At 36.4% G+C, this 21,121-nt stretch overlaps 1 protein-coding gene and 1 long non-coding RNA gene across 6 annotated transcripts in view; one reads left to right on the top strand and one right to left on the bottom strand.

The window, feature by feature from the left end:
* LOC139083347 (uncharacterized) overlaps positions 1 to 19,728 on the top strand; it is a 40,355-nt gene extending 20,627 nt beyond the window's left edge. The window contains exon 2 of the long non-coding RNA XR_011539987.1: positions 19,324 to 19,728. This is a non-coding gene — a long non-coding RNA (uncharacterized lncRNA). The remainder of the gene's footprint in view (positions 1 to 19,323) is intronic.
* Positions 1 to 21,121, bottom strand: part of LRP6 (LDL receptor related protein 6) — a 169,113-nt gene that overhangs the window by 45,736 nt on the left and 102,256 nt on the right. The window lies entirely within an intron of this gene.

Consider the following 21,121-nt stretch of genomic DNA (forward strand, 5'->3'; position numbering starts at 1 on the left):
TTGAACGTCTATTTGTTCATATCAGATACAACAGGACTTCTGTTGTAAGCCAACTGTATAAATATGTATTAAAATAGAATGTTTTTAAAATAAAAAACATTTACTTAAAAAGATTAAATATTACCTCGAACTTCTACATTAAATTCTTTTTAAAGATAATATAGACATGCCTTTAGAATTTTTACATTCATATTTTCCTGCAATAGACCACTCCTGGATATATTTTATGATGTTTATGTTGTATCTTAAAACTACTTTGATGTTTAAGCCTAAAAGGACTAAGCAGAGAAAAAGAGTCAATTATTTGTTTACATATCTAACTAGAATGTGAGCTCTAGAACAGCAAGAACCTTAATTAATCCATTTATGTGTCTTCCACAGCTACTATTAAAGAACCTGGTAAAGAACACAATAAATATTTGTTAAATAATTTTTAAAAGGAGATATGTTTCCTAAGACACTCAAGAAACTTACCTAAAAATGGAAACAAATATTTATACGATGGTTCTTATCCTCAGATCCTACAGCTTAGCCATTTGAATGAACGAAAGTATTCTTGCCCACATTTTAAATTGATCTGAAAATGCATACTACTGCCTACATTTGGAGAATGAATACATTCCTGATCCCTCCTAAAAGCAGAGTCCAAGAAAAAATTTCCCGTCCCATTTTATTACTGCTTGGAAACTTCGATCAGGGTGAAATATTTTCCCTTTATTAGACATTTAATTTAGAAAAGTATTTTGGGTGGGGGAAGCTTATTTTTAAAACTCTCTGCTCTCACCTCTGTCCTAATATAGGGACTATCTCTTGACTCCAGTATCTTCCTCTACCCTCCCTGACAAGAACTTCCTCCCAAAACTATTTCCTTCCTTCCCAGGATCATCAATTTCTCCCTCTCCATAGGGTCTTTCCTTTCTGCCTTTAGCACAACACAATCTCCCCCATCTTAGGAAGACATTGTTTAAAAGTTGAAAGATTCTGAATCTATTCCATAATTCTTATTTTATTGCCATATTCTTTTAATGTGATCTGTGATAGCTGCCTCCACCTCTTATCATTCATTCCCTCAACTCCCTACAACGGGCTTCCAATCTATGACTCAGATAAAACAACTCCTCTAAAAATGGTCAATAACTACTTTTCTTGCTTTCCTCAGTTCTTGTGTCCTTTTCCCTCTTTTTGCCATTTGATACTCTTAACCACTCACAAAAACTCTACACTGGGTTTTCATGGCACAATATGATTTTATTTCTTATGCTATAGCCAGGACTGCTTTTTCTCTCTTCATTTCACTGCTTCCTCCTTCCTTTTTCAAAGCTAGTGGGATATTTTCCAAGTTTTCCTAAGTTGTTCTTTGTCTATAAAATACCCTTTCAAAAAGCCCATCAAGTTCTATGGTTTCTACTATTAATTTATGTATAAAAATTACAAATATGTAAAGTTCTAGTCTAACTTCTCATCAGTTGCCACTGCAGTATTTCCACCTGCATCTCCTGGAAAATGTACTGCTATCTCACCTAAAATATCATATACTTAACAGTGAACCTATGTTCTCCATTAGGGGGAGTTCATCGTCCTATCAGAGAGCATCTAAGAGTGCTAAATATTCTGTGTTATAAAACTCCAAAACACTACTTTCTTACAAGCTTACGGCATATTAAAACATGTCTGATTTGATTTTATTCCTAGTTTCAGAATTATCTTAAATCAAATATTCTGCATTACCTTACATTTAATATATTAACACTAATTTTGCTAACTACTACACCCAAATTTTGCTTTCCAATTAAAAACTTACTTGGTGATCTAAACACATATACTAGGAGCGATGTCAGCATCACGGTGGAGTGAGTTGTCCCCTTTGTCTCTCTCCTCTAAATTACAACCAAACAGATATCCACTGACCAACAGAGGACACAGCACAACAGGATGTCTAAGAGATCCAGGTAGCTATACATCTGAAGATGGATGCACTGGACCCCCAGGAAGCAATGGAATTAGCGGAGCATTCGCCTCCCACACCCCCAGGAGCAGTGATCCAGGGCACAGATCCTCATACAGCAGACTGTGTGACTGGAGGTGAAGGTGGCTGGGCCTCACGTGCAAAAACACCCTTGGAGTGGCAGCAGCCCCGTCCCATGACAGAAAGTGGAGTGGCGGCAGCAGCAGCAGGCCTGACCAGTACAACTGTGAGCAGGTGGGACAGGAGCTCCCAGCCCCCAGTAGTGGCACCCCTGACAACAATTCCACCAGCAGCAGGGGCTGCATACAAGTCCCTGGGTCCCCAGGCCCTTACCAGCTACACCACCATCAGTGAACCTGGAACCCCTGGCAGCAGTGTAACCAGCACCCCTAGAAAACACAGAAACAGCAATGCAGGTGGTGCATGGGACAACAGCATCCAAGCCCACACACAGCCAGTGGAGGAACATGAGACCCAGGGAACTAGAACCAAAGTTACCAAAGCTGTGCCCAAATAAGAAAAGGTGATTACTACCACAAATGCACCTGCAGAGGTTCACGTGATCAAACAGCATGAAGAACTCCAGTAACACTGCAGAACAGAAAGAAAATGACTACTCTCCAGAACCCAAACCTGAAGTCACAGAAGATTACAATCTGACAGAAAAATCAAGATAGCTGTCATAAAGAAACTCAACGAATTATAAGAAAACTCAGAAAGACAATTCAATGAGCTCAGGAATAAAATTAATGAACAGAAGGGCTATTTCACCAACGAGATTGAAGCTCTAAAAAAAACAAATTCTGGAAAGGAAGAACACAAGGAGTTAAAAAAATGATGTAGAAAGCATTAAAAATAGAGTAGAACTTACGGAGCAAAGAATTAGTAAGCTGGAAGATAGAAACAAAGAAATGATTCAGGTGGAAGAGGAGAGAGAACTAAGATTTTTTAAAAATGAAGAAATTACTCAAGAAATATCTGATATAATTAGGAAGGTAACATGAAGATTACAGGTATCTCAGAGAGAGAAGAGAGGAAGAAAGAAGAGAGAGCACATTCAAAGAAATAACTGAGAACACCCCAAACCTGAAGAAGGAACTGGACATGTAAATCCATGAAGCTAACAGAACTCCTAATTACATCAAATCAATGCAAAAAGACCTTCTCCAAGGCATAAAATAGTAAAACTGTCAAAAGTTAATGACAAAGAAAATTTAGGGGTTTTGTTTTGTATGTGTGTAAGGAAGATTGGCTCTGAGCTAACATCTGTGCCAATCTTCCTCTATTCTGTATGTAGGATGCCACAGCACAGCTTAATAAGAGGTGTGTAGGTCTGCACCAGGGCCACCAAAGCAGGGTGCATGAACTTAACCACTACGCCACCAGGCTGGCCCCAAGAAAAAATATTGAGGGCAGCAAAAGAGAAGAAAATAACCCACATGGGAATCACCATCAGGCCTTCAGCAGATTTCTCAGCAGAAACTTTACAAGCTAGGAGAAAGTGGAATGATATATTCAAAATACTGAAACACAAAAAACTATCAGCCAAGAATACTCCATCCAGTGAAATTATCCTTTAGATATGACAGACAAATAAAAGCTTTCTCAGATGAACAAAAGCTCAGGGAGTTCATTGCCACTAGACCTGCCCTACAAGGAATGTTGAAGGGAGCCCTCCTACCTGAAGGAAAAAGGCAAAGGTTTACAAATAATTATAACAAAGGATAAACAAAGCAAGCATCAAAAATAACTATAAACAGGGGGCTGGCCCAGAGGCGCAGCAATTAAGTTCACGTGTTCTGCTCTGGCAGCCTGGGGTTCACCGGTTCGGATCCTGAGTGCAGACCTACATACAGCTTTGCAAGCCATTATGTGGGAAGCATCCCACATATAAAGTGGAGGAAGATGGGCACAGATGTTAGCTCAGGGCCAGTCTTCCTCAAAAAGGAAAAAAAAGTATAAATAATTCAATTTGGTCACAAATTCACAACACAAATAGTAATAATTTGTGACAACAAAAACACAGAAGGGGAAGAGGAAAGCAATGGAACCTGCATAGACTATTGGAGGTAAGAGGCTATCAGAAAATGGACTATCTCATCTATGAGATCTTTTATACAAACATGGTAACCACAAAACAAAAAGCAGAGGAGAGACACAAATCATAAATGAAAAGAAAACTGACAAAACCATAAAAGAAAACCACCAAACTGAAATGGTAGACAGAAATACAAGAAAAAAGAAACAACAGAAATATACAACAACCAGAAAACAAAAGACAAAATGGCAATATTAAGCCCTTATATATCAATAATCACTCTAAAAGTAAATGGATTGAATTCACCGATCAAAAGACACAGAGTGACTGGATGGATTAAAAAACAAGACCCAGCAATATGCTGCCTCCAGGAAACACATCTCAGCTCTAAAGACAAACAAGCTTAGAGTGAAGGGATGGAAGATGATACTCTAGGCAAATGGTAAGCAAAAGAAAGTGGGTGTAGCCATAGTTTTATCAGACAAAGCAGAATTCAAGATAAAAAAATAATAAGAAACAAAGATAGGCATTATATAATGGTAAAAGGGACACTCCACCAAGAAGATATAACACATGAATATATATGCACCTAACACAGGATCACCAAGTTATATTGGTGATTACTAGCACACCTTAGGGAGAAACTGACACAACACAATAATATTAGGGGACCTAAACACCCTACTTACATCAATGGATAGATCCTCTAGACAGAAAGAAACAAAACAAGGAAACGGGGCCTTAAATGAAACACTAAACCAGATGGACTTAATAGATACATACAGAACATTTCATCCAAAACCAGCAGAAAACACATTCTTCTCCAGTGCACACGGAATATTCTCAAAGACAGACCATACATTGAGAAACAAGGCAAGGCTCAATAAATTGAAGAAGACTGAAATCCTATCAAGCATCTTTTCTGATCACAATGCTATGAAACTATAAATCAACTACAAGAAAAAAGATGGGAAAGTCACAAATACATGGAGACTAAACAATATGCTACTGAACAACTATTGGATCAATGAAGAAATCAAAAAGTACCTGGAGACAAATGAAAACAAAAACACCACATATCAAACCCACAGGATACAGCAAAAGCAGTACTAAGAGGAAAATTTATAGCAATACAGGCCTCCCTCAAGAAACAAGAAAAATCTCAAACAAACAAGTTTATTCTACACCTAAAAGAACTGAAAGTCATTCCTCTGAGAAGAGGAACAAGACAAGGGTGTCCACTCTCACCACTCTTATTCAACATAGTGCTGGAAGTTCTAGCCAGAGGAATTAGGCAAGAAAAAGAAAGAAAAGGGATCCAAATTGGAAAGGAAGAAGTGAAACTCTCACTGTGAAGGACAGGATTCTACATATAGAAAACCCTAAAGAATCCACCAGAAAATTATTAGAAATAATCAACAACTGCAGCAAAGTTGTAGGGTACAAAATCAAGATACAAAAATCAGCTGCATTTCTACACACTAGTAACGAACTAGCACAAAGAGAATTCAAGAAGACAAACCCATTGACAATCACAACAAAAAGAATAAAATACCTAGGAATAAATTTAACCAAGGAGGTGAAAGACTCATATACTGAAAACTATATTACTGAAAGAAATCGAGGAAGACATAAAGAAATGGAAAGATATTCCATGCTCATGGATTGGAAGAATAAACATAGTTAACACATCCATATTACCTAAAGCAATCTACAGATTCAATGCAATCCCAATCAGAATCTCAATGACATTCTTCATGGAAACAGAAGAACCCTAAAATTTATATGGCACAACAAAAGACCCCAAATAGACAAGGCAATCCTGAGAAAAAAGAACAAAGCTGGAGGCATGGCAATCCCTGACTTCAAAATATACTACGAAGCTATAGTAGTCAAAACAGCATGATACTGACAGGAAAAAAGCCATACAGATCAATGGAACAGAACTGAAAGCCCAGAAATCTGTCACATCTATGGACAGCTAACCTTCAACAAAGAGACGAAGAACATGCACTAGAGGAAGGAAAGTCTCTTCAATATGTGGTATTGGGAAAACTAGACAGCCCATGGAAAAAGAATGAAAGCAGACCATTATCTTAAACTAAACACAAAAATTAACTTAACATGGATTAAAGTCTTGAATGTAAGACCTGAAACCATAAAACTGCTAGAAGGAAATATACGCAGTACACTCTCTGACATCGGTCTTAGCAGTATCTTTTCAAATATCATGTCTACTTGCGCAAGGTAAACAAAAGAAAAAATAAACAAATGGGACTACATCACACTAAACAGCTCTGTCAAGCCAAGGAAACCATCAACAAAATGAAAAGACAACCCACTAATTGGGAGAAAATATTTTCAAATCACATATCTGACAAAGGGTTAATTTCCAAAATAGATAATGAGCTCTTACAACTCAATAACAACAAAAAATTAAACCGATCAAAAAATGGGCAGAGGATATGAACAGACATTTTCCCAAAGAAGATATACAGAGAGCCAATAGGCACACGAAAAGATATTCAACATCATTATTTATTAGGGAAATGCAAATCAAAACTACAAGATATCACCTCACATCTGTCAGAATGCCTATAATTAACAAGACAAAAGATTACAAGTGTTGAAGAGGATGTGGAAAAGGGAACCCTCATACACTGCTAGTGGGAATGCAAACTGGTGCAGCCACTATGGAAAACAGTACGGAGATTTCCCAGAAAATTAAAAATAGGAACACCATATGACCCAGCTATTCCACTGCTGGGTATTTACCCAAAGAACATGAAATCAACAATTCAAAGAGATTTATGTATCCCTATGTTCACTGTAGCATTATTCACAATAGCCAAGATGTAGAAGTAACCCAACTGCCCATCAACGGATGAATGGATAAAGAAAATGTGGTGTATATATATACAACGGAATACTACTCAGCCATAAAAAAGCAAAATTGTGCCATTTGTGACAATATGGATGGACTTCAAGCATATTATGCTAAGTGAAATAAGTCAGAGAAAGAGAAACACCAAATGATTTCACCCATATGTGCAAGATAAACAAACATATGGATAAGGAGAACACAGAAGTGATTACCAGATGGGAAAGGGGTGGGGTAGGGTGAAAGTGGTAGAGGGACACATATATATGGTGACGGATAAAAACTAGACTACTGGTGGTGAACACGATGCAATCTATACAGAAACTGAAATACAAGAGTGTGCACATGACATGTATACAATGTTACAAGCCAATATGACCTCAATAAAATAAAACAATAAAATAAATAAAAGCATATACTAGATGCCTACTATTGAATGTCCTTTTAAAATTAAAATTTAAATTTCTACTTCAAAAATATTATAGGATCAACCAACTCTGCCTTCTTTCAGCTATGTCACCCTGCAACACTTTTGTTTGTTCATTTTGAAAAATGAACAACTTAAACAAAAGACAGCTGATTAAGCATGAATATGCATAATGGGCAAAGAATGAAACTGAAAATTGTAATGAAAAGAATAACAAAAGCACAATTCCAAAAGATCCATTTAATTTACACAATTCAGCATCTTCTATTTAGCAGTTACCTTCATTCTACTGCTCTCTAAAAATCTCTCATGACTAGCCAACAATATTGTGGCAGAATTAGGTATATTTGGATTTCAAATATAAGCTCTGTCACTCACTGGGTACCCTTGGCAATTTCTCACATGTAAAATAGGGAAAGAGTACTTACACCAATGAATTATTTAAGGAGAAAATAAAATAATGTTAATAGATAGCATAGCATTAGATGTGTAGTAGAAGCTCAGTAAATGTTGGTTCTTGCTCTCCAAAATTATTTGAGCAAAACGCTTTAGTTCCCAAAAGCAAAAAGCTATATTTAAATGGCTACATTTAATTAAAATGTAGTGCTTCAAAATAAATAAATAAATACACACACACATATATATAAAAAGAATATGTGGAAATGAGAGACCAAAACAACTACATGCTGTTAAGCTGAAGAATAAAACCAATATAGACCCTCTATATTCTGGCAACTAATGGAAAACTACAGTGCTGCAGCCTTATTCCTATTTCCAACCCCTATTTTTACTGTTTGCTTTTGCTACTTAGATGTACAGTAATAAAAAAGTAAGCAGGGGCCGGCCTGCTGGTGCAGCGGTTAAGTGTGCACGTTCTGCTTCGGCGGCCCGGGGTTCACTGGTTCCGATCCCAGGTGCGGACATGGCACTGCTTGGCAAAGCCATGCTGTGGTGGGTGTCCCATGTATAAAGTAGAGGAAGATGGGCACGGATATTAGCTCAGGGCCAGGCTTCCTCAGCAAAAAGAGGAGGATTGGCAGCAGTTTAACTCAGGGCTAATCTTCCTCAAAAAAAAAAAAGAAACAGTAAGCAAAAAGGAATAGTTTGACAATTTGTTCAGCTCTATCAGATCCTCATTCCACCCCCACCAAAAAATCAAACACTAATAAACATATCTAATGAATGCAAATCCCCATAAGAGAAATTAGACGAACGTTAAGTTTATAACAGGGCTTCTTCTAGCTAAGAGACTACAATCTAGTTGGAGTGGTAAACCATATTTACATTAACACTATACATATAGTTTCTCTGGCCTATAGCTAATCAGGAAAAACTTCAGGAAATAGTAAGAGTTCAAATCCATCTTGAAGAATTAGGAGAATTTTGACAAAGAGAAAGCAAAAAGGACTCTCCAGAATGAAAGAAATAATACATGTTAAGAGTCGAGGAGGCCTTGTTTGACTGACTTTGAAAAGACCTGCTTTGAGGCAGAAAGGTAACGAAAGGGACTCAAAGGAGACCGTATCAGACAGATACCACCCTACGGCAGGTACGAAATTCCAGGATAAGGAGAATCATAGAAAACAAGAAACTTCTGAAAGCACTTTAAGGAGACTAACACAACAAAGCTGTACTTTAGAAAGACCTCATTTACTGCTACCACTGTGTTCAGATTGTTTGTGCTAAAGATAAATATCTTAAATATAGAATTATAGTTAATAAGATATTTTCAACTCCTGCAGGATGATAATACAGGTCCAAAATCCCTAATCTGAAAGTTTTGGAGCCACCTGCATTTGAGAATTGAGATTTTTTAATATTTAGAAAGGTTAACACAGTGCACATGGCATATCACCTCTACCTGGGTTGAGGGCAGCACTTCATTGCCACACATATTAACATTTTTGCAGCAAAATATAGAAATATTCCCACAAAGTGGGATAAATCAAGACTACAAATAGTCTTACACTGCTTCAGGTCAGGTTTTCCACCAACTGAATTAACAAAAACAAGTTTCGGTTTCAGAGCTTTTTGGATTTCAGAATTGCACATAAAAGATTGTGGATCACAAATGCTTTGCTGATCTCCACTCTAGTCCCTTGACCAAACTGGAGTTTAGATCAGTGTTAATGCTGCTGTAAGTGCAAACAAGGGTCTCACGAAGAAGAAAGAAAGAGTGAAGTACATATTAGAAAGAAAAACTTTCTTTAGCAACATCTGGCAGAACAACAACAAATGGTAATGAAGGTCTTAAGATGATCTTCAGAATAGCACAGTGGCCAGGAACGCAAATACAGTTCCCGAAAAGCCACAACTAAAGATGTTGTAGCTTTACCCACTAGAGCATTTAGTCTCTTTCAGATATTCCTTGTTCTCTCCCTTTAAAAACAAAAACTGCTAGGGGGTTTTTTGGCTGTTGGGGGGTGGGTGCAAACTAAAGCTAGATATATCACTTCTATTTCAAATTAAACAATGTACTTAAGATGTGCTAAAGATTTTTTAAATATACTTTTGTAAGACACTGTTTCCCTTAATTCCCTATCTTCCTGTTGTCTGTTGTAGTTTTTACCACAGGGTTGGGTCTAGAACAGTGCTATCCAAGAGAGATGGAATACAAGCCACAAATATGAGTCAAGTATATAATTTTAAATTTTCTAGTAGATTTTAAAAGGTAAAAAGAAACAAGTAAAATTAATTTTAATAATATATTTTACTAATCCAATATATCCAAAATATTTTTATTTCAATGTGTCATCAATACTAAAAATTTTATTAATGAAATTTTACGGTTTTTTTCTTACTCGTCTTCTTAGTATGTGTTTTACACTTCAAGCATCTCAATTCAGAGTAGCCACATTTTAAGTGCTCCATGGCCATGCATGGCTACCGGCTACCACACCGGACTGGGCAGGATTAGCGTTTCGGCAGCGATTATGCAGCCTACAAGAAAATTTACTCCAAAAGACCAGATCTCTGTCCCCTCTCACATCTGCCATCTTCAGGGTTATCCTAGACCCATGAGGCTCAGTAAAGCCACAAACAATTAAATGTCTTCCATTTTGGTCTTTCCTTCCTCCTCAGCTATATTATACTTAACTCTAATAAGGATTAAAATAATCTCAAAAATAATTTCTGATCAAAAAAATTAATAAAACTTTTTTTCACCTTATATCACATTTGCAAGTTTACATTCAAAGCACTAGCTAAGATTTGTAAGAGCAAGGACAAAGGCCTGATTCATTTCTTCTAGGTTATCTCAAAACAGAAGTATTAAAACCAGTTATATTAATAAGAGAGTCCACAGCTGCCATCTCCTTGGCTCTCCTCTTGAGAGCATTCTAGATTGACATACGCTGATTACGGATGAAGCTGGGTGGCTCATGAAAATCTTCACTCTGCTTTACTATATGCCTGAAATTTTCCCAATTAGAAAAAAGAAAATGAAGAGAGGAAAGATAAGGAGCAAGTCCAAAGGCACTTGAATAATAATAATAGTAATAATGATAGCTGTTATTAATAAATGCTGTGATCACTTTTGTTGTTGATATGATGTGGAAAGCAATTATAAGAATCCTCTGAAGATATTAAGGGATCAACAGCTTAAATAAAATCTGATTGTGAGACTTTACATCCAAGAACCATGTATTTCCCTTTATACATACAGTCCAATGATTACCTTCTGAAACCTGTTTCCTTCAGTTACTTTTGCAGAGTTGACACTTCTACTAGAAAACTGGCTTCTCCCCTAAATAACTTCTCTTCTACCAGCCACACAATCTTTCTGCTGGGCAGAAGCAACATAATGAAACAAGAAAATGCTTCTTTGTCTCAAAGAAAATCACTACTACATTTCTCTGCCCAACAAGTAACAGTTTGGGATAGGTTAATAGGTTTGTAAATATGGTTCTAAGCCCCTTATGTTTAAAATAACAAGACAAATCCTGGTAAAAGCTTGCTTGTACATTCTGAACCCAGAACAAATGAACCATTTTAAGCGATTCTAAAAGATTACCCTTATGCTTTAAAGGTTGAGCCAACACTAATTAAATCTTCTGGCAACTCTTGAGGGGGTGCTTCACTGTATTACCTCAGAGTAGTTTAATTAGTTAAACTGAAATTAGGCTTCCGTCACTTCTAAAATCTACCTCCAAATCTGAACAGTCTCCAGTGGTTTCAGCTGCCTCAACCACATTGTGGTATGGATTTAACATTCTGAGGCATTCTCAAATACTGCAAACCACACTGAGAATATAGGCTACAACAGAAAATAGATGTGGGTTAGCCAGAGCATTATCTCCACAGAGAGGAGGTAACGGCAAAGCTTCTATAGACACCACATCTGGTTTTTTGAGCAGTTTCTTCAGCTCATTAAATGTCAAGACAGGATTACCCATGAAATCTTGGAATGCAGCCAGTCTACTACCAAAGTTGCTGCTATGCAACTTCACTTGACTAGACATGTTCAAGAAATAGATGACAACAGGACAACCAGGTACCCCCCATAAAATAAACCAAAGTGGGAATGCTATAAAGTCCCAAAGAGAAAGTCAAATTATGCTCCAAATGAACCATTCCTCTTCTAATGTTCCAGCCAATATCCAAAATAATTAGTGAATTAAAAGTTTATGTATAAGAAAGACAAAGAGATATCATGGGGGGTGATTGATATACTTCACAGGGTACAAAATATAATTTCACAAAAACAGCATTTTTAGAAATGGAATATATATCCATGGAAATAACATTTCAGTCACACAGAATTTCACTGGATTGACAAGAGAAATGCTTTAGACCCAGTAAGGGAAGTAAAGGGATGCCATACACCTGTTTAAGAGAGCAGTAAAGGCAGTTACAGTGCCGCATTCAAAGCCTTTTAACCTATTCCAAGATATATTATGTTTGAGTAAACACAAGTGATTTTTAATATGAAAACAGAATTAAAGTATCATAGTTGCACTAGACAACTTTATAACATTTTTGCAAGGAGTCATGCTTAGTATATTAAACATTTGCAATTACAATGCTCTTTTACAGATAGAGCTAAGAATTGCTATTGTGACCAAAGCTTTCCAAAACCTGAATTACTCAGAAAAATTATAAAATTGAGAACAGATTTCCAGATGAAGGCATCATTACGATGAACACCAATAACACCTTGGTCAATAATATTCAATTGCTTTGTGAGACCCTTCTGAGAGTCCCATTGTCATGGAGGCTTCAATAAACCCTAATGGGGAAAACATTAGCCTGTTAACAAAGGAAAACTACCCCCTTTCTTCTCATTTCTTTTCAAGCACAGCTAAAACAAATTCTATTTGGAGCCTGAGTAGGTGTCAACTATTAACACCTTGGTATTAAAAGGCAAATTACTCCAGTACCAAAGAGCAAGCCTTATGCCCAGATGTTAGTTTTTAAATACTATTCTTCATTAAAAAGAAGAGCTCTTGGAGCAAGAACTGATTCCAGGAGGAAAGCAAGGGAAACATAAGATAAGGTTAGAACAATATACCGTCGTTCCAGAAAGTGCTTTAAAAATTATGGGGAGGGGGGGTCCCTGAAAAATTAAAAATAGAATTACCATATGATCCAGCAATCCCACTTCTGGGCATATATCCAAAAGAATTGAAAACAGGATCTCAAAGAGATATTTGTACACCTATGCTCGTTGTAGCATTATTCACAACAGCCAAGAGGTGGAACTAACCTAAATGTTAACTGACAGATGAATGGATAAAGAAAATGTGGTATATATATATAAAATGGAATATCTTTCAGCCTTAAAAAGGAAAAGAATCCTGTTATATGCTACCACATGGATGAACTGTGAGGACATTATGCTAAGCGATACAAGCCAGATACAGAAAGACAATACGGCACGGTTCTACTTATCTGAGGTATCTAAACTAGTCAAACTCTTAAAAACAGAAAGTAAAATAGTGGTTGCCAGGGGCTGGGGAGGGGGAAAAAGGGAGTTGTTCAGTAGGTACAGATTTCAGTTTTGCAAGATGAAAAAGCTCCAGAGCACACAAAGCACATGGTTGTACAGGGTGCAGCTAGTTAACACTACGGTACACTTAAAAATGGTAAATTTTGCTATGTCTTTTCTGCTACAATTTTTTAAAAAGATGGAAACATGTGAAAAGGACACAAGAATTAACCGGAAGGTACTCCAAACACCAATTCTGGAACAACTTCTGCAAAAATATAAATGATAATAATGGCATATAGGAGCTGGCCCCATGGCCAAGTTCACACACTCCGCTTTGGCAGCCCAGGGTTTGCCAGTTTGGATCCTGGGCAGGGACCTACACACTGCTCATCAAGCCATGCTGTGGCGATGTCCCACAGAGAAGAACTAGAATGATCTGCAACTAGGACATACAACTAAGTACTGGGGCTTTGGGGAGAAACAAAAAAAGAGGAAGATTGACAACAGATGTTAGCTCAGGGCCAATCTTCCTCACCAAAAAGCACACCTTAAAAAAAAACGATAATAATGGAATATAATGTATAGAATAAAATAACATCCATAAATCCATACTGATATATATGAATAACTGAATAAACAGAGGAAATAGCTCTTTCATATGGGAGAATTCCAATTAATAAATATAACAGGAATAACGGGAATGGTATCAATGTTAATTTTCCAGTGTTGATAATTGTTCTACGAGTATGTAAAATGAAGCTGGGTGAAGGATATATTATTCCTTTTTCTGTTTTTTTTAAAGGTTGGCACCTGAGCTAACATCTGTCGCCAATCTTTTTTTTTTCCTTCTTCTCTCCAAAGCCCCCCAGCACACAGTTGTATATTCTAGTTGTGAGTGCCTGTGGTTGAGCCATGTGGGATGCCGTCTCAGCACGGCCTGATGAGTGGTGCCATGTTGGCACCCAGGATCCAAACTGGCAAAACGCTGGGGCGCTGAAGCAGAGCACACAAACTTAACCACTTGGCCACAGGGCTGGCCCCAAACATGTATTATTCTAGCAAATGTTTTGTTAAGTCTGAAATTATTTCAAAATGAACCCCCTAAAAAAGAGGCAGCAGAGGACAACACAAAAAGTACTGCATTAGCAATCAGGAAACTTCAGTTCCAATCTTTTCTTTCTAAATAGAAAGCTACGTGACCGTAGACAAAAGAAGCTAACCAAGCAAAAGGCACCAAGCACTGCTGAGTTTTAGGAAGAGAAACCTAGGATAGAAAGAACAAATGTTTGTGAGCACATGGCACTATCGAGAAACGATAGCTAATTTTAAGAGATCTGAAAACAGCTTTCTTTTACTCAAAGGCAACAACACTTTGAAAACCCATAAAACATTTATTTACTATTGTGGACTGAAGAAATCTATTCTGGCACAGAAAGATTTTTTTCAGATTTTAAGAACAACACTGTAACTAAAACACAGAAGCAATTATTACAAATCTCAACCAAATATAAAAGTCAAGTCATTTTCAACCGAAAATCAAAAATACATGAACAACAAAAGCAAAACACTCTGAATAGGGGCTATATTAATGGCATAAAGCCTCTAATTTCATTCCTACTTACGAACTCCAGAAGTCTGGCAGATTGCAGAAGCTCAAAATTATAAATGAAACACTAAACAAATACCAGTCTATTGAAAATCTCAGTACGATAAAAGGAATTCTAATCCTTCTCTAGATTTAGTTATTTCAGATCAAATCTAATTTAAAAAACCAAATTACATTACAATAAGTGAAGATTTTTGGAAATATATTAGAGTTCAACAAAAAAATTACAGTGCCTGCATTATAACATTCTTACCAGGTCTAAATTTTTAAATTGTAGACTACACTTAAAGTGGAAAAAAACAGAAGGAGAATCCTTTGTTCATTATGGATAACTTTAAGAAGGACTATTACACAGAATCTCTTAATAGCTGATGGCGACTTTAAATTGGAACAAGAAATTAAAATACCTGTCACTTTTAAAGGCCCAATGTTTTGCAAATTCCCTCCTAAGAAGTCCCCAAACTGTGGTCCTTGCCATTACCTGTCTATCCTTTCCAAATCTTCCAAAAACAATAAAATCTCTACGACTCCTTTAAAAGTGTAATAGTTTCCTATCTATAGAGAAACAACCTCCTGAAACAAATAATGTTTCACATGAACTCCATTAGTAAAAAAACATTTACATGTTTGGTAGCCTTCAAATGATAGCTTTAAGCATTTACTTAAATCTACCAAGCAAGTTAATAATGAAGCAGCTTGTATACAGGTCAACATGAAGTCTAAATGAATATCTTATCAGGAGAAGTTGCTTCCAGTAAAACTGAGTTACCAAAGATTTTGAAGTCCCAACAGGCAAGTTTTCTTTAGGTAACAGGGATTCAATGTACAGTAAATAAGGAAAAGTTTCAAGAAAATATTCCAGGTTATCTGCAATATTAATTTCCTTTTAGCAACTCTCCCAAAGCATAATGTACTATCTGTTCTTAACATAAGATGCAAAGTTAGTACAAAAAACATCAGAAAATGTTTTAACAGGAAGGAACCTAAAGATCACTTGGTTCAAATGAACTTACTGGCCAAAATACAAAGACCAGAAATTAAGTGAATTATCTAATGTCACCTAATTAAATGGCAAAATCAAACAGGAATTAAGGTCAGGGTCCAATATTATAAAATGTTTCAATGAAGATCTAGAGATTACCACTCATAACAATTAAACATCATTATCAATTGTTAAGAGGTGACCTCTCTACTCAAGAAAGTAGGACATTAAAATCAATACTCTTTTACTTGAATAAAAAAACCAAAGGAATAAAACAAGTACTTTTAAAATAATCAGATTGAAACTAAAAATATCTCCAGACATATTAAATGATTTTATAATAAAACATGGGAAGAAAGAGTGTACCAGCAGAACATTTAAAAAATGATCCAAGAGCAAGTTCAAACTTGGTTACTAAAATGCTTTCTAAGTACCAACACGCAACAGATTATTATAATAATTTACATAGATAAACTATGCTAACTTCCAAGTGAGGCAAAGCATCTTGTTTGGTAAGGCTCTACGGTTTGTTGTGGTAGTTCAGGAAAGCATGATTACACCTATCATCAAGCAAGTTTCTCTCATCATATGTGTGCAATAATTTCTTTAGAGCCAGACAAAGTAGAGTGGATAATAAGATAACGCAGCATATAATTGGATGATGTATGATTTCAGCTGCTGTAGATTATAACAAGTTAAATAATGTTGCTAGCATTGTACATCAACAGGTAACTTTCAAATAGGAGTTCACAAATACATTATCATAAGATACACTCCAAACAGATGTAAGATGATATAATAGGACAGCACCATGTTTACAGCTCAAAGAATTTAGGCCCCAAATCTAGGTATTATCAATATCATTCTTCTGTTACATGTCAATAAGATGTGGGGGGGAACTATATATTCATATACATACATACATATAGCATGGTAAAGTAGTAGAAATGGGCAAAGATTCAGGTATTTAAGTTTATCATCTTGAATACTTCTCTAAAACTGAAAGAATAAACAATTTTAAGGAACAATGAATGTTATAAACTGGCAAAGATTCAAGAGGACGTGCTTGCTGGTATTTGTTATATTATCAGAAGAGCTTTATCTCAACAACAGATGACTATATTACTATAATTTCTTAAGGAGGAATCTTAGAAACAAACAATAAGAAAAATCATCATAAATGGGCTTTGGTGTGTTTTAACAGACTTTCACAATACAGAGGCTAAAGATGCCAGACAAAGAAGTTACTTTAAAAAGAAATCTGAATACTTGGGAAACAAACTTCCTTATTAGGGTATTGATAAAATAAAGAAAGTTGTCATCAGAGGAAAATGTAGCCCTGCAATTTCAGGTTTAGAATATAAAATAGAACATTCACCAAATGCCAAGTTTTCAGCACACATCCTATACAATAATGCCCTCTTTATTCAAAATTTCTTGGTACTCAACATTCTAATAATCTCTGTTTCTGCTTCCCAAAAAAGTTGTGCCAGGTATAATTAAATCTGGACTCTAAAGTAGGGAAATTTACAATAAGAGAGATTCAAAACAAATCTATCTGTCCTTAAAGTAGATAAGAAAATCTCTCTTTTTACCTATAACTTTCAGGTCTTGCAGGCATTTGTCAGCAGAGGCTCAGAAATGAATTGGGGGGGGGGGGGATGAAATAAGTATATAAAGAAAAAATACACTGTGAGAAAAATTCAGCTATCACAATATTATTATTTTCAGTAAAACCAGTGATTTACAACACATTAACTTTGTCAATCAGTTAAATTGGTATGTCATGAGAAAAGCATTCTCAAGAAAATACAAGCTACTAGTACATTCTTAACTTTATATAATAGCAAGAAAATGCTTTAAACTTAGAAATTCTCAACATCTCGTATTTGCTATTGCTAAGCAGTACTGCAGGTGCTCAGTACAGAAGACATTTTTGGCAGTGAAACCTGACCGAGAAAAAGGAGAATGTTAGGACGCCATGTGCTTCTGCTTACTGCAGGTTCTTATAAAACAGAAATAAAGGCCTGTTTGATGCTTCCCCTATCAGAAAACAGAAATTATCCTTTCTGCTAATGCTTTAGTATTTATTATCTAGAAGCCTCAGAACACGACAGGAATACTTGGGAAGGAGGGTGGGGGGAGCCCAGTGTGGACAAGTAAACTAGAAGCTTGCTTGTAAAAAGCAGTGAAATAACTTCAGCATAATGAAGAAGAAACATAAACAAGTACCAGCATGTATCTTTTAAATAACACCTTCAGATAAGCTGTCACTACTAGCTGACAAGGGAAATCCAACATAACCTCACAGATGCAATCTTATATTAAAGCACTAAACAGGACTATGTCGTAAAGAATATGACATCATTAGCAATTCCCTCTGTCCCTCTTTGCAGAAGCTGGTTATAAACCTCAGGTAAACTTACTCGTTCTTTATGCAACTCGGCAGAATGACAAGCGAGTCTGAAACCTAGAGCTCCCCATTACTTTTCTCTGGTTTCCCTAATCCTTAGACTATGCTCCCCAAAATATCCAGCATCTGGTTACACCATCGCTTACAAAAAAAGGGAATGAGAACCTGATCTAAGGAATCTCCCTTAAGGGAGCAGAGAGCATAAGCAAAGGAACATTCTGAGCTCTTCCCATGAATTCCACTCAAAATACAAGAGCTTACTATGCCTTACATTGCTACATAATAATCTACCAAATAATTATCTTTTCTTCCCAAATGTGCTATAATCACATATAGGGCAGTTTGATCCCAAGTAAGCCGTAAGTCTTTCAGAAGAGAACAGGGCTATTTCAACCATAATCTGATTTTTCTTACTGTCCCAGGAAAAAGCTGCTTCCGTTTTTGAGCATGATAAAAACTGGAGAGCTTTCTTAAGAGGATGGGACTAGACGGGAGCATGTGACCTAGGGTCCTCAGTACCTAGGATCAGCTGCTACCTAACAAGAGGCTAGCAAATAATCTTAATAAAAGAAGCATTTTTTTTTTTTAAAGATTTTATGTTTTCCTTTTTCTCCCCAAAGCCCCCCCATACATAGTTGTATATTCTTCGTTGTGGGTCCTTCTAGTTGTAGCATGTGGGACGCCACCTCAGCGTGGCTTGATGAGCAGTGCCATGTTCGCGCCCAGGACCCGAACCAACGAAACACTGGGCCGCCCGCAGCGGAGCGCACGGACTTAACCACTCGGCCACGGGGCCAGCCCCTAAAAGAAGCATTTTTAAAAGTATACATCTTTCCAAAAGTTTTAAAGTGCACTATAATCCATCTACTATCAAGCAAAGCGAGATGAAAAACTGGTGGTGGCAGTTGCTCCTAAAATCACTACTAGTTTCAGAAAGGGAAACTAACAGTTTTTCTCCCCCAAATACGCAAGATTTATTTAGATGAAGAGCTGTGCTCTTTCCTTAGTTTGCCATGTACCAGCAATTTTACACATCATAAGAACGGGAAAAATAACGATTTCTGCTCTTTTTATTTTCCAGATGTGTCTGTGAAAAGAAAATGGCAAAAGTACTGTTGTTCAATTAAGGAAACTTCATCAGAATCTCCAGGGGAAATAATAAGGGGAGGTCTTTGTGTGTATAATTTGGTGACAGTAGATTTACTACTAACTCCAAACAAACTCCAAGTTTGTCAGAAAGAGGACAAAGAACAAACAGCAGCTGTGTTCAAGCAAATCCAGAAGAAGAGAAAATAGATTTGAAGGGCAGGTTTAAGGATGCTGGTGCTACTCAGGGAAGGAAGAAAGAAGGAAGTGAGGGAGCAAATGATACCACTGCATACACATGTATAGCTCAAGAAGACAGAACAAAGAGGAAGAATGAATACTAATTTTAAGATCTGCACTCACTGCAGGCTAAGAAAATAAATCCTTTTAATCAATATTATATATTGTTGCATAATGTGTATTCATTTTTATTCTTAAACATTGTCACTCAGAATCTCCATGAATTCTCATTCCTCTACCTGAATCCCTCCTCAACTATTTGTGATTTTGAACAAATTTCTCTATCTAAAGTGCTAAAAGTAACCTGAACTGGGGAAAAATAAGACTTGAAAAATTCCCAGTAAGAAACAAATGTTTTATTTACAATCAAATCAATCAGTCATAATAAGCCAAAAAAAACGACAAGATCAAATATGAAATTTTAAAAATCCCTACAAAATAATAAATCAAGTGCTCTTCCCTAATGTAAATTATGGGCTCTCCCCTTACATACAGACATTCTTCGAAGAGCTTTAAAGCATTTTTCTAAGAGTAGTAATACCTATATACTCATGTATAGTCCACAGATGATCAACAATATACATTTGTGAACTGGTTGGGAATGAGTGTACAATTTGTACTCAAGCTGACCCAAGTGAGCTAGCAGCCTGTCTGAAAAGTAAACCCAGAACCTTTCTTTCAGCACTGCACTCCAGCTGTTAAAGATTCAAACACTAACTTGGATTTAAGGAGGGGAAGCAGTGAAACACTAACAGGGAGAAAATGTATATAGTTATGTCTAAGCAAAATTTTCTACTAATGGAAACCAGCTGCAAGAATAAGAGATTTAGTTTTCCATATTTGAGCCTGGTGGAATACGAGTAGGTTTCTTCTATTCCAAGTTTTCATTCTGAAAGAAAGACCCTTTAATTCATTACTCCCTCCGAGTCCTGGGCACTCCTAAGAATTACCTTTCTAAAATAACTGCTCTAGAGCCCAAATTATCTACTAGGAAATATGTGCTGTGGCTTTGAAGAGGCATTCAAAGCCATTCTTTACACGAGAAGACATGCATCCCCCGAAAGAAAATCATAATCAAAACTCTGTTTTAAGTATGTGATCCACAAGACCTCTAGCAAGCCTAATTCACAGTTGTGAAATTTAGACTTCAAAATCAATATCAAGGACATATGCCTTTTACAAAACATTGTGATAAAATATTCACCACTGGTTGTTTCTACCATAATTCTATTCTGATGGCCACAACTTAATTCTATCATTTGGGAAATATTTTTTCCCAAGCTTTGGTTAATTAATTTTCTCCCATGCAGCCCACAAATCAATTTAAAAACTGTTTGCATATTAATACTTAATATATGCCACCACCTACCCCCAACACCACTAACAACAAAATAGCTATATATACACATATGGGCTGTTTTCCTCATATGACTATCAGCTCTTCTAGTATAGATCTTATATAGTATTTGGGTTTGTGCAGAAATCGCCCTTAGGAAATTCAGGCAGTGGCTTTACTTATGAAGAGGCAAATAATTTACGTATGCTTTTTAGAG

The sequence above is a fragment of the Equus przewalskii genome, chromosome 5 (assembly GCF_037783145.1).
Source record: "Equus przewalskii isolate Varuska chromosome 5, EquPr2, whole genome shotgun sequence".
Lineage (NCBI taxonomy): Eukaryota > Metazoa > Chordata > Mammalia > Perissodactyla > Equidae > Equus > Equus przewalskii.